The following is a 12,956-nucleotide window of genomic DNA, read 5'->3' as shown; positions in this document are numbered from 1 at the left end:
TGCTTCCTGTGGAGGAGCAAAGAAACTGGTCTCTTGAGATGGAATCTACTTCTGGTGAAGATGCTGTGAAGATTGTTGAAATGACAATAAAGCATTTGGAATATTACATAAACTTAGTTGATCAAGCAGTGGCTTAGGTTTGAGAGAACTGACTCTAATTTTCAAAGAAGTTCTACTGTTGGTAACATGCTATCAAATAGCGTCACAGGCTACACAGAAATTGTTCGGGAAAGGAAGTGTCAGTCAGTGTGGCAAATGTCATTGTCTTATTTTAAGAAATTGCCACAGCCACTCAACCTTGCCAGCCACCACCCTGGTCAGCCAGCACATACCAGCATCAAGGCAAGACCTTTCACAAGCAAAAAGATTATGACTCACTGAAAGCTGATGGTGGTTAGCATTTTTTAGAACTAAAGTATTTTTAAATTAAGGTATATACATTGTTTTTTTTAGATGTGACGTTATTGCACATTTCACAGACTACAGTATAGTGGAAACATAACATTTATATGTACTGAGAACCCAATAAATTCTTTTGACTTGCCGTATCGTGGTATTTACTTGACTGTAATGGTTCAGAACTGAATCTACAAAATCTCCATATTTTCTCGGTACCCCATTAAATGTTTGATTTTACCCAAATTCTATTCTGCCTGTTCATCCTGGTTTACATAGTTCTAATGATACAACAAACCTCTGCAGACTACTTTTCTTCTTTTGTAACTCTTTTGTAATAGTAAACTAAGCCATTCAAAGATATTTCCACTCAATTTTCTAAATGAGCTACTCAAAAATTTAAATAGCATTTTATAATTACTTTCCTTATTCTGTGTTACAAATATCTCATTGATTTATGTACTCAGGGATTTCAAAACCAAAATCTACATCCAATGATAGTTGGCAAACATTGATAAGCACACTATTCACACTTCAGCTTAAGTGACAACAGTTTACAAAAAATCCATAATTTAAAAATTGATGTAATTAATTTACTAGATCATAGCTTATCATATCATATTCTTCATAATAAAACCTAGGCTTTCTCTAGAATCCTCCATGTTTTTGTTTGTTCAAAATATTTCAATTAGTGGATCAGCATCTGGAATAATAGACTGGGCTTAAAAATATGATTCTTCCTCTTAGCTGTGCAAACTTGAGCAAGATTTTTAAACTCTTGGAACCTCAGTTTTCAGGAACAAAGAGGACTTTGTTTTTTGGTTAAATAAGACGATTTACATTACAGAGAAAACATGTTTAAATGTAGCACATCGCAGGTATTTAGTAATTGTTGCTTTCTACTTTTACTCCCTTCATAATTGTTATAGTAAAACACCACACACCTCAGATATTAGCTCTGGTTACATAAGTTCTATTTTAGTCTTTAAATTTCCAAGGAAATATTTTGTGAAATATATAATGTTGTATGACTTTATATAAGAGAATTTGGAATATTTAAAGAAAACCTGTTGTAAATCTCACGACGTTAAGAGGCAATTCAGGCACGTAGTGTAGAAAAAAAAATAATCTCAAAATGCTCTCATCTTAAAGGTTAGATGTTGAGTATTAAAAGGGTGTTTCTGTGCTGGTAAAAAAGGAAAAGGAAAAAAAAAAAAGAGCTCAGTGTAATACTTTCAACATGGTGCTAATAGTTCCAGTTCTTACATAGAAGTGAATTTTAAACTAGGGGAAAAAAATGTGAATCTTATTTTTAAGAGACTAGGTCACTTATATATTCAGTATATACTGATTATTACAAACTCTTTAAATGGAAAGGAAAGTGAAAAATGTCAAGTTGTATTCCACTGATAGGGAATTAAATCCACACATCACCCACTGCAGGAGGTGCTGCTGAAAACCCAGCCTTCATGTAGATCTGTTGATTTAACCAAAACTTCTACCTAAAGTAGGGTTTCAATTTAATACTGTCAGAAATTGAAAAATGTTTGTTCTACTTAGCCCATATCAATGGCAATCTTTCAAAGTATAGGGTTTTTTTCTATTGTTTTTAAGTTTATTTCTCTTTTATCTTCATTTCTTAAATAGTGAAAAAAATAGACAAAAAAAAACATTTTAGTGATGGCAGAATCGCATCTTATATTTCATCCTACTCTGATTGAAAGCAAATATGACCATCCTAGAACTATGAGAAGCTACATTTAAATTTAGTGTTTTCCATGAATTCAACAGAGTAAAACCACTTTATACACTCCTTCCAGTTAAGCAAAAGAAGTTGCACAGAAATTTTTAAGGCACTGATCCACTAATTGAAATATCGTGAACAAGCAAGAATATGGGAGGATTCTAGAGAAAGCCTAGGTTTTATTATGAAGAATATATGATAAGCTATGATCTAGTAAATTAATTACATAAATTACAATAAATATATTTATTACCTCTTATAAGCAAAGAGAGTAGCATTTAAAACTTCAGGCATAAGCCTAAGTGAAAAGAAAAAGAGCCAGAGATGGTACAGTTGGGAACTAAAAACTTGGGCGAACACCAGTTAATGTTGATAAAACCTATTGCCTAGTAAACCCACTCTCATTCATTCTATTAGGGCTGAAAATGACACTTTAAATTGAACAGCAGAGGGCAGAAGTCTTGCAGAGTTCTTTTCAAAGTGGGTAGGTATTTCTTGGGAACAGGCCCCATAGAATATAAACACAATGCCAGACAGTTAGCATGAAGAACTTCTGAAAGTTGACAGCAGTTTTCTGCAAGCCAAGCCCTGCCTCAATGGCTGCCTTGTTATTTAGCCAAAATTCAAAACATTTGTGGTTGCAATAGTATTATCTTAACTAAATGACGGCAAAACCTGATGAGAACGTTGAGTTTTCTCATTGAGTTTTCAGGCCAGCGTGTTAGGCAAATCACTGACATTCTAAGATTTGCTTTTATTAACAAAGTAGTTCCTAAGATCATGTAGCCTTTTCTCTCTCTTCCCACATCGACACAATATTCCTCATTTTCCTCTACCTGATTTCCTGACTACTATGTACCAAAGACCCATCTTTTCCAGGAAACTGAGTTAGAGAATTAAATTAGATGAGAAGATTAGGATGATATGCAACAAAGAGAAAAACAGGATGACAGATGAATCTAACAAGTTCAGGAAAATCCTCTAGGAATCCAAAACATGGGCATCATTCTTCAAGGCAGGCTCCATTCTTCCAGGTACTGCCCCATCTACCCTACCTCCTCTTCCTCTGCAGTGTTCTGATCTATTATTTGCTCTGGGGGAGGACAAATGGGTTAGCATAGGCTATGTAAGAGTCTTAGGTCTGTTTCACCATACACCCTTCCATTTCTTCCAAAATTGACAACTCTACGTTTATAATGGATTTCCTAAGCACTCAGTGATATCTCCTTGAGAACCAAAACAATGATGGATCTAAGCTTCCAAGAAAGAAAGCGGTACCACGGGATATTTCTAGGAGAGGACAGCACCTGATCTGTGTGCTAGCGTCCCTGAAGTCAGAGATGTGCTAAATAAACTCGAACCTTCCTTACACAACCTAGTTTGGATCTGACCTCTAAGACATGAGGAACATCTGTGCTTCAGAGAAAGTTAAAGTGTGCTGAGCACTGAGTGCCTTTCTCAGAATCCAAGAACAATATAATCCAAAAAGAAGTCAGTACTACCCTAATAGAAGATTCTCTCAGCTCAGACCACATACCCAAGAAAACATATGGGGACAGCAAGAAAACAGGTAGAAAACTAGCCACAGTAGAAAGATAGTTTTCCATCAAGTTGCTTGGACTTCAGTTTCTTCACCAGCAAAATGGAGCCAGAACTGCTGATAACATTCATTTATCTCTGACTATGTGTCCAAGTACCAGGTTAAGTACTTGATTGCATCATCTACTTCTCACCACAGCCTCATGAGATTCCCATCCAGGCATTCTATGATCTGTTTCATAAGTACTTTCTAAACTGACCAAAGCACTTTGGTCCAGCCAGGCTGATTACTGCATTGTGCTCACCTCCTTCATTAAAGTATTCACATCAACACCCTTGCCCTTAAACCCATTCTCACTCCCTTTGCCACTGCCTCATTTTCATAGGAAAAACACACACAAAAAAAACTTCTGCCAGAAATAAAAAGGTAGAAAGAAGAAAAAAAAAAAAGGTTTAATCCAGATACCTGTTTCTTTTATCCATCTAATCACCTGTAAGTCTCTACCATACCTCCTCCCATACCTTATCCTTGGTCACAATATGTCCATATACTCAAATTACTACAATTATTCTATAACTGAGGTTTTAGGTAAGTCAGATGATCTATCTCCAAATTAGAATTGCAAAATGTATTTCTAATTGTCCCCGTAGGACCCTTTAATTGTCTCACCCCCTGCCCCCAAAGTGCACCATATTGGTAAGATGTGACCTGTAAAAATATAAAAGCAAAATCTGAAAGCAAAAGACTTGGGAAAAATGGATGCAGAAGGTCCAAGAAAAAGCCTTAGGAAGGCCTCTCATATACGGTGCTAGATGCTGTAGAAATATATTGAGGATGCCAGTAAAAGAGAGAGGACTTTATTAGGAACATCAGAAAGGCTTGCCGTTTTCCTTTTTGCTTTCTTAGAGCATGCATAGATTAACAACATGAAACAGATCAAGGGGGCTAAGGGTCTTCATCTAAAATGTCTTACACATTACAGTGGAATATATGTGGTCCAGCTGACCACAGCCATCACCTTTTATTTCAACGCATACATAGCGAATACGAAGTGTGATAACCAAATTATTTGTAGAGGCCAGGGGATGAGGAGGGGGTGCCAGAGGAGGACACATCCAGGTAGAGAAGAGGCAGATGCATGACTGAAGAATTACAGTCATTCAGTTGGGTTGGGAAAGAGAAAGACAATAGCAGATTTCAGAGAGAGAAAATGACAGTACAAATTACTTGCGTCCACAGGGAAAAAAAAGAAAAAGAAAAGAAGCCAGTTTTCCTGCACAGAGCTAGAAAAGCCCTATTTTGTGCTCTGTATCAAAGCACTTTGGTCAACAATACAAACAACATGAGGCGGAGCAAAACACAAAATTGTAGCTATGATTCCACTCACCAAAAGGGTGGATCTTCAGTGTGCAATTCGGCTGGCTTTACAGGAGTGCTCCACAGCAAAGCCAAGCGACGAAGCAAGCCCCAGTCTGCTTAGGCAATAAAAAGCTGGATGTAACTGTTAAAAAAAAAAAAAAAAGAAAGAAAAAAAAAAAGAAAAGAAAAATAGATAAGATTCAAATGAGCACATAAAACAAAAAAAGAATAAAAATGCAAATAAATACCATATATCTTCAAAATGTAGGAAACTGGGAATTGGGAGCTAAATAAGCTAAATTGCACACCTTACCCTTTAGAGTATCTTTCAATAGAGAAATGTAAAATATGGTAGAAAACATATTAATTAAATCAGTCATTTTGACTATGGCACACCATTATCGTTAAGACACAAAATTACCACAATACTATTCCCATTTGTTATCCTTCAACTGTGATGCTGTTTGTAATCTAAACACCGAAATACACAGTATTAGAATGGGGGAATAGTTTAAGCGCATCTTTCTAGCAATACACAGATTTTAAGCGGCTCTTCACATTTACAAATGATTTATTTCATCTTCAAATATACAGTTTGCTCACCTATACAATTTAAGCATTATTTTGCCAACTTTTAAATTCAAATACTTGCTAATTAGTACCATGGTCAATAGAACACAGGAGTAGTATTATATACCAGGATGTCCTCTGACTCCAATACAACTAGTTTGCTTTGGGCAAGTAACCTAAGCTTTCATCATCGAAAATGGGGATATAATAGCCCTTATTTCATAGAAATGTTGTGATGATTAAACATAAAAATCCATCAAAAGCACTTAGTACAGTACCTGGCACATAGTACCCCTTTAATACACATCACGTGTCACCGCTGTCATTGTTGTTACCAACACTCCAATGCTATACCAGGCATGTCATCGACAGAGATTTTGAGCTCACTTCCTAACGATTAACTCTTTTGAAAAATACAAATGTCTTCCCCTCCACCAAAAGAGTCCACATAATTAAATGAATCCACTCTAAGATGTTGGTTCCTCATTATGTTCTCTTCTCCCCTAGCCAGGAGAACTGGGAGGGTGAGGGAGGCAAGGGGTGATTTCTTAAAGTCACAAAGGGATTGGTGTTAATGCAAAAAAGAAAGAGAGGTCAATAAAGAAGGAATGACAACAATTGAAAACAAATAGCTTTAATCACCAAGTTGTGCTCAAGTCATTCTCATCTTGGGTATTAAATGTATGCTCCCACATTAGGACAAAGGAGCCCTTCCTCAATCAGCATGGCTAAGGCAGGGTGTAAGATCCCTGGTGAGCTGGAGCTTCACAGTCTGGCTGAGCCTATCTCCAGTTCCCATGGAAGGCCACGGTCGGAGAACACACTCCTGGACACCCTCCTCACAAGGGAAAGCAATATTTTCAGATGGATGACTATCTTCCTGACCACTCTGAAAAGCCTTTCTGCCCTCCTCAAAGGCTCCTGGAAATATGGAATAAATATTAGGTGCTAGCATCCTGATCTTGCAGACAGTAAGAGGGCTTGTCACAATGCAGTGGGGAGTATGGAATTTAAATCACAGCAGACCCGAGTTTGACTTTTGACTCTCTCATTAATAAGCACAACCTCATACAAGGTTCCTCAGACCCCCTGAGCCTCAGACTTCTCATCTGTAAAATGGGAGCAGAGATGAACCACTTATTAAATTGAGTAATAAGGAAAGAATGTTTCTGGCACACAGTAGGCATACCACAAACGTTAATCACAATCTCTGCTTTCCTTGTTGTTGCTCCCTTGCTTATGATGGTAGCTTGATAATCTGATTATAAGGGAATGAAGTAGAATTGTCTAATTAAGACCGTGCGTCTTTAAAAGACAAACTGACAAAACCAGACAGAATTATAAGACCTTATGTCAACTTACTTTGTTTTAAATTTGTTTTATTTTTTTCCAACTTTTCAATTTGGCCATCAGAGCCCAGAAAAGCAATATGGTTCTTTGATTTCTTCCTGAGAAACTCTGCAGCCTTTATTGTCTTTGCATCACACAACTTTAGCACTTAATTATATCCTACCTTGTAATAATTAGGTGTCCTTATAATCAAGTCTGTTTACTCACTTGTGCAGTTCTCATCCTTTAATCTCTCCTGAATATTAGTTTCTAATGCTATAAAAAGCCACAATTTAACAATTTTATTACTAAATAGAATTGCAAGAATATTTTGAAGAAGATTCACCAATGAGTTGAATCTAAAAATTTCTTTTATAATTAGGAGTAGTACAAAATCATATAAGTAAGCCTTAATAGTAGAAGAATAGGAAGTTTCTATGCCTCTCCACCGACTTGCTGTGCAGCCTTGGGCTAGTCACTAACCTTCATCTTTGGACCTGCAGATAAGCCCACCCTTGAGTCAGATACTTGTCTCAGCTAGATCACAAAGGTATTTTAAAGTTAAGAATTCTCTGTAGTAACAAGACTATAATAAGAGCTATAGGAGCACCTGGGTGGCTAAGTCTTCAAGCGGCTGCCTTCAGCTCAGGTCATGATCCCAGGGTCCTGGCATCGAGTCCCACATCAGGCTTCCTGCTGTGTGGGAAGCCTGCTTCTCCCTCTCCCACTCCCCCTGCTTTGTGTTCCCTCTCTCGCTGTCTCTGTCTCTGTCAAATAAATAAATAAAAATCTTTATATAAAAAAAAGACAGCTATAAATTTTAGGCAACAAATCTGGTACTCGCTTTGTTATTTTATATCATGTTAATTATAAATTGAAAAGCCCACTGCTGGAATATAAAATAAAAACAGGTATGGTCAGTACACCAGTATACAGTATATTCGGTACAGTGTGATGATCAACTTGCTAGACTCCACAGCCTAGTGACGGAAAACACTGAATAGCCACATGGTCCAAGACAAGTTTTAATCTTCTATGCTCCTTAGAATCTTGGGTAAAATAGGGATGATAACAGTATCTAACTCATAGGATTATTATAAAGATTGCATACATAACTCACTTAATGAGTGGTACATAGTAAATGTTAGCTATTATTATTGTTTATTTTTATTAGTAAAATAGAATTACATCAAAATCCACTGAATTCTGAAGTGTGGAACTCACCCCCTATTTTGTTATATGCATTATGGATATTTGTCAAATGGATAAAAGGAAATGATTTTTTGATCAGCGTATGTCACTCATCAAATATTCAACAACAAATGATGCATGCTTTAAGACATATATTTATTGCCAATGCTACTATTTATTAGGTTTTCATTTACATTAAGATAGATCAGATAAAACATATATTGATTGAACTTAAATACGTTATTAAATTATAATAAAGCTAACAAACCCAAACTTGAATTTTTTTTTCTGAAATATACATCTCTGTTAGATTTTACACATGGGATTTTATATAACTACAATGAGACCTATATTTTCAAATATTCTTTTGAGTTTCATCATAAAAAAATTGTATAGTAAATAAAAACAAACAGTAAAAGTCATTCCAAAAGCATAGCAGCCAGTAGTAAGTGCTGCTTACATTCTGATGGGCATGCTTCTAGATATCTCTCTATAAATAAATTCACCTGGAATAGACAAAATTATGTGTAAATAGGACCACGCCAGCCACTTATTTTTATTCCAAACCCTTTCCCAGAATAGAAATGCATCTTCTAGATTACTGATGCAGTTAATCTGGGTCCACTTTTGAATCAAATTATTTTAATTTTTCATTTAATGTTTATGAAAAATTTGAGAAATTTATATATCCTATTTAAAAGTATTAAAAATGAACTATTTAAATTAACTAAATATTACTGACACCTGAAGAATAATTTAGGAATGTCGCAATTTGCTTCTTTTAAATGCACTTTTTTATCACTAAACATATAAATAAAAAAAATTAAGCAAATACCAGACTACGTATTTTACACAATAGGAAGTGCCACAGAATGAAGTGATATAGACAAACCTATAAAAAGCCAGACAATAGGAATAAAACTTGCAAGATGTTGTTATTTTCATTCAAACTACCAGTTCCCTTAATGGAAATTAAGTTTATAGGCTTAAAAGAAATATTAACAATTTTCCCTTTAGATATAAAGAGAATGATGTTACAGTGTGAGGAATGGGAGATTAGTAAATGCAAATTAATTGACTTCTTCCTAATGAATAAAAATAAAGATTTCAGAGACATAAAAATATGAGTTTCATTCCACAAAGCAGAAAATGAAATGACGAGTTAGAATGAATGACTTTCAGAATACGCAAGCCATTTTGCATTCTACTACTCATGTAACAGTTTAGGAACTGTAGCCTTCTTCGAAAAAGGAATATTCTAAGTCCAAATAAAAGATGTTTCTTTTTTTTTTTTTTTTAAAGATTTTATTTATTTATTTGACAGAGATAGAGACAGCCAGCGAGAGAGGGAACACAAGCAGGGGGAGTGGGAGAGGAAGAAGCAGGCTCATAGCGGAGGAGCCCGATGTGGGACTCGATCCCATAATGCCGGGATCACGCCCTGAGCCGAAGGCAGACGCTTAACCGCTGTGCCACCCAGGCGCCCCAGATCTCTCTATTTCTTAACAAGGAAATTTGATAATAAGGCATTTAGACCAGCAATAAAATGATTTTATAACATAGAAAATTATTAATTGATCTGGATATACAAAAACTAGTCAGCTAATATCATTTACTTATTTGACTAATATTTACTTGAGTGGTACCCATATATCAGAAACTACTTCAAGCCCTAGGTTTTTACTGTCCAATAGAGTAACCACTAGCTGTATGGGCACGAGCTATTGAGTGCTTAAAACGTGGATAGTCTGCAATGACATGTGTAAATGTGAAACACATACTTGATTTCACAGATTTAATATAACAAAGTAAACTATCTCAATCATATTTTTATATTGGGCACATGCTGAAAAATACTATTTGGAATACTGAGTTAAATTAAATACATTAAGAAATTTAAGTTCACTAGCTTCTTTTTACTACTTTTAATGTGCCTACTAGCAAATTTCAAATAACACATGTGGTTTGCATTATATTTCTAATGGACAGCCCTTCTCTAGGCGATAACAATGGTTAATAAGGAAAAACAGGTCTTTGTATTCATGTATGCGTGCTTGTAGTCGGGCACTAGTGCCGTTCAAGGACCCATGTCAGATGCTGAGGAAGGTGCATTATAGTATAAGGTGCCTGCCAGCTAGCAATACGCATCAGAAAGACAGGAAAAGGTACATAATTGCAAAGCCATTACATAATACTAACCTAAAATATAACACTGCTTTATGCAGAGAAATCTCTCTAATACAGTTATGGCTGTTCAATACATCTCACTTCTTTTATCACCAGGGGAGCATTAGGCTGATCTGCTGTTCGGCAACTACTGCTGAAGCTTCTCCGGCTTCAGGAGGGGGACGAGGAGCTCATGTTTTATTTGTTTTTAATGGCAAATTTGTACAGTGGATCAAGAAAGCAGCCTCATCACAAATGCTATTTGAAATTCACTGATATCCCCAAGCAAGCTAAGTTGGATCTTAGGAGGGAGCCAGGAGAAAACATTTCAAAACATCCAGAGGTCCCCAAAGCCTCCCTAAGGATCTGAAGGCCCACTGCAGTTGTGACAGAGAGATTACAGAACTGTCTAATATATGGTAGAAATTAATTAGCAGAGTATTATCTCTGGTGGCTCTGACCAACATCACAAAGAAATTAGCAGCAGCCAAATGGTTACGACAAGGTATGCTTAGAATAAATTTAAAATAACTTATCTCTATTTTTACAATATGTTTTATTCCCTCCAAAGCCATTTCAGACCAAAGAAGTCTTTTTTTCTATATGGAATCTTTGAATTTTCACTCTTTAGGATAACATTTCAATTAATTTAAGTCATTTTATCACTCACACAGAGATTTCCACAATAGTCTGTCAAATTCAGCCATAATTTTGCTCCAATAAATGGTTTCTATCATAAAGATGCACTAAACCAATCAAAACACAATCATATTTTCAACATTTAAATGCAGGATCTGTGGTCCAAAGCTTATGTTTGAAGGTTTCAATAAAAGGGAAAAAAAATTACAGAAGTTTAAAAACATGCTCTATGTAATACCAATTCATTAAGCAATTTTGAAAGGGTCAAATCTTATTTTGCTTAAGGGTTATCTGATACAGAAATTACTGGAGTTTTATAAAGTATGCACTCTGTCCTTGCTCATTTTCTGAATGAATAAATATGAGGCCAATTTTATACAGAATCACTTCAACTTGAACTAATAATAATTGTGTATTACAGTCTAGCATGTTTCAAAGGGGTACATATAAAAAGGAAGGCAAAAGAAAACATTAAATCAGTCACTGATTATAATTAATTCATAGACAGTTGAGGTTTATTTGCTTTGGCTAAAGTATCTAACAGTACTCATATGGAAGTCTAGAGTACAAGCAAAAGAGTACCAGATCATATAAGGACTGTTTTTATTTGCTGAATAGCTTTAGAACACAATAGACCATTTTTGAAGATAAAATGGTATAAGCAGAAACTTGTAGATCTCATCGGAAACTGTGACTCTCTTACTGATTATTTCCTTTATTCTGAAGAATGTACGTGGGTCTTTTAGAGAAATTTTTAGATCATTAAGAAAAAATAAAAACTGGCCAAAAGATATTGCTTGGGATTTCATTTACACTGAAATATTCTGGGGCGTTGGATTTGCACTGAAACATATAAAGAGCTTTGTAAAATCATTGCATATCTTTTTAATTATGGAGCAATGGAGAACTAACCCATGGAATAAAAATTCTTTTGAAATCATAAAAAGAGTCTGACCTTTGGGCATGGTAGCCATCTCTTAAATGATACCCCAACCTACTCAGTTGGTTTTGTGATACAGTAGTTATCATATTTGACCTCTGTCCATGAGCAAACTACCTAATCATTCCTATCAACTATTGCCCACAATACCTTCCAAGGGTTACCTGGTTATTCATCATATTCACTCCCTGCTATGGGGACAGTTGAACCTCTCCCTGCTCACTCACGGACCTGCATCTTCACCACTCAGGGAGGGTTATTCAAGTGAGCACAGAAACAAGAGGTAAAGTGAGCCAACCATCTAAACTTTGTATCAACAGTCACCGTTGGTGAGAGCATGATCCAGAATACTGAATTGCCACAGAATACAAATAGCCACAGCATTCCACCAAAAGCTATAAAACTTTAAAAGAAACTAAATGAAAAAGCTTGGGGCATTAGGTTTATAATGAATTTGGTTGCCAAATACATGGACATTGACCTGACCAGTGCTGGTCTATGATAAATTTTCACAGTAAAGACAAGGAAATTTTTTTTTGCAGAAAAAAATTAACAGAATCAATACAGCTATCCCATCTGCATACAGAAACTTTTGAAACACCTTTAAATTTGCCTTATCAGCACTCAGCTTGAAATGATCAATTTATTAAAACATAATTGATTCATTTATTTGCAGCAAGAATAACTGCCAGGGGACTTCTTTTTACCATCACGTTATCAACCATCACTATCTTTTATTTGTAACTGGCTGAAAATAATGAAATTGCATTTCTTTAAAAAAACAATTCATATTTCTCCCCTTCATTCACACTACTCAGAGGTGTGTACATATGCACACGTGTGCATATGTACGTGTGTGCACATATGTATTTTCTGCCTCACACACACATACACATCAACTCAGTACAGGTCATTAGAATTGGCAGGGATTTATTTTATGTTCAGTACTTCAGAATAAGAGAGTGGAAAAGGAGGTAGAGAAATGAGGAAATAACATGTGTTTGCAATATTTTGAAAATTAAAGATCCCATATACCAAATGTCATACAGAAATAATTATACTTTTGGAGTTCCTAAAAGTAC

General features: G+C 35.6%; 1 protein-coding gene across 1 annotated transcript in view; it reads right to left on the bottom strand.

Annotated features, from left to right (window-relative positions):
- LOC113264059 (teneurin-2-like) overlaps positions 1-12,956 on the bottom strand; it is a 361,632-nt gene that overhangs the window by 263,431 nt on the left and 85,245 nt on the right. Inside the window, exon 2 of the mRNA XM_026510926.4 lies at positions 5,068-5,181. The gene's annotated coding sequence lies outside the window, so the exon portion shown is untranslated. The remainder of the gene's footprint in view (positions 1-5,067; positions 5,182-12,956) is intronic.

Source organism: Ursus arctos, unplaced genomic scaffold (assembly GCF_023065955.2).
Source record: "Ursus arctos isolate Adak ecotype North America unplaced genomic scaffold, UrsArc2.0 scaffold_15, whole genome shotgun sequence".
Classification (NCBI taxonomy): Eukaryota; Metazoa; Chordata; class Mammalia; order Carnivora; family Ursidae; genus Ursus; species Ursus arctos.
Note: the sequence above shows the minus strand (reverse complement) of the source record. Positions and strands in the feature narration are given on the sequence as shown.